Below are 2389 nucleotides of genomic sequence, written 5' to 3' on the forward strand. Positions count from 1 at the left end.
TAAGGATTCTTTGGAGGAATTATTGATATTGTTAATATTTGGTGAATCCTAAACATAAATCTAAAATGATCCTCATCAATATCATTAATCATATCCATTCATTAAAGCAGATACTAGAAGAATTTTATTTTATACAGGATGAATTGAAAGCATAATGTAAAATGAAGTGAATTTTTATAAGAAAATTACACACATCTCAACTGAGTTGTTTAGGAGGGTGCAGCCTAATATGTAAAACCCAGTAAGGCAGTGTGTTTCTAAATATTTGCAACTCATTCAGTGTCCCAGGAATGGACCTAAACAAGAACTTTATTGTTTTTGAGAAGAAAAGTTTATTAGTACTTTTCTTACAGCTTCCTTGACCTGTTTGTTTCTAAGACTGTAAAGGATGAGATTCAAGAATGGAGGGACTATGGTGTAAAATACAGAAAGAATCATGTCCTGGGTAGTTTCAGATGCTACTGGAGGCTTCAGGTACACGTAGGCAATAGTGATGAGGAAGACAGACACCACCAGGATGTGAGGGACACACGTGGAAAAGGCCTTGCCTCACTCTCTGGTTGGAAACTTCAGCACAGTGAAAAATATATGAATGTAGGACATGATGATAAAGACAAAGCAGCCACCACAGACCACAATGGCAGAGATAATAAGTAAGAGGAAATTGCTGAAGGTGTCAGAGCAGGAGAGCATCAGCAGAGAGGGGATGTCACAGAAGAACTGATGGACCACGTTGGACTGAAAGAAAGACAGCCGGAATGTGTTCCCTGTGTGCACACCTGCATAGATAAGGCCACTGAGCAGGGAGACCAGTGTTGTCCAGACACAGAACTGGTGGTTCATGATGACGGGGTAACGGAGGGGCTGGCAGATGGCCACATAGCGGTCAAGGGCCATGACGGTGAGGAACAGAAACTCTACATATGCACAATAACTGACCAGGAATATCTGAGCTGCACAGCCAGCCAATGAAATGGCTCTGTTGTCAGTGAGGGAGTTGACACAGGCATTGGGGACAGTGACAGAAATGTAGCACACATCTAAGATGGACAGGTTCCTGAGGAAGAAGTACATGGGTGTGTGAAGGTTCTGGTCAAATGTAGTAGCAGTGACGATGAGAAGATTCCCTAACAAGGTGGCCAAGTACATCAGAAGAAAGAACATGGGTTGTAGGAATCTTATTTCTCCCCTTTTAACAAATCCCATGAGGAGAAACTCAGTCACCCTGGTGTAATTGGTCATTTTCTGGAAATGATATTTGACCTGGAATGCAGAGGGCATAAACAATGAAATACATGGCTTAGAAACACATTTCACAAAATTCTTTAAATATTTCAGTTGATTGTGTTTCCCTCCATTGTGTTAAGTTGGCCTTTGTGTAAAGAAAATGTCCATCATTATTAGTCTTTTCATATGCTCAGTTTATTTTCAACTATTGATTATATGGAAAAATAGGAATGGTGTGGTTGTCCATCTCTTATCTGATTATGTTATTCAGTGTTCATACTTTATCAATCATATACAGCCCATGAGCTTTATTATTTAAGAAAGATGTCATGATTCAAACATAAGTTTAAATATACAACTCACTATATACATAAAAGAGAATGAAACCTTGCCATTTGCAACCACACATGTTGGGCTGCAGAGAAGGATGCTAAGTGAAATAAATCAAAGACAAATACCATATAATTTCATTTATATGTGCAATCTAAAACACAAAACCCAAGAAATAAACGTCCCAATCTGAAAGGCACTCATACATACAGAGAACTAACTAGTGGTTGCTGGCAGGGGTGGGGGTAAGGGGTGGGTGAGATAGATGAAGATGAGGGCCATGAACTTCCATTTACAAAATGAATAAATCACAGAGGTATCTTTACAGCATAACGATCGTAGCCAATAACATTTTAATAATGTTATACCATGAATGTTAACTAGACCTATCATGGTGATGATGTCATAATGTTTAAAAATATTGTATCACTATTTTCCACACCTGAAACTAGTACAATTCTGTATGCCAATATTAACTTGAAAATAAGGAAACACATCACCATGAAAAATACACCCAGAGTTTTTAATAATAGTCATAAAGGCAGTGTAACATAATAGGTTATCTCATAATATTATTCTCAATGAATGTATTTTTACTCATAAATAACTCAAAAATGATTACACTATTTACTGCCACCTTAAATTAATAAATTTTTTGCAGGTCTAATGTAGGAAAACCCTTCTGCACCTGTGAAAGTACAAACTAAAGTTTTAATCACTTAACATTTTTTAATGCCTACTCAAAATAATTCAAGAACTATTGAAAGCATCAAGGTTTAATTGGAAGAATAAATATACTGTCTTTTAAGTGTCTTATTTCAGTGAGGGAACA

At 37.0% G+C, this 2389-nt stretch overlaps 1 pseudogene; it reads right to left on the reverse strand.

The window, feature by feature from the left end:
* Positions 1–309: 309 nt before the first annotated feature.
* LOC118908134 (olfactory receptor 14C36-like) lies at positions 310–1242 on the reverse strand (annotated as a pseudogene).
* Between the last annotated feature and the right edge of the window lie 1147 nt (positions 1243–2389).

The sequence above is a fragment of the Manis pentadactyla genome, chromosome 13 (assembly GCF_030020395.1).
Source record: "Manis pentadactyla isolate mManPen7 chromosome 13, mManPen7.hap1, whole genome shotgun sequence".
Classification (NCBI taxonomy): Eukaryota; Metazoa; Chordata; class Mammalia; order Pholidota; family Manidae; genus Manis; species Manis pentadactyla.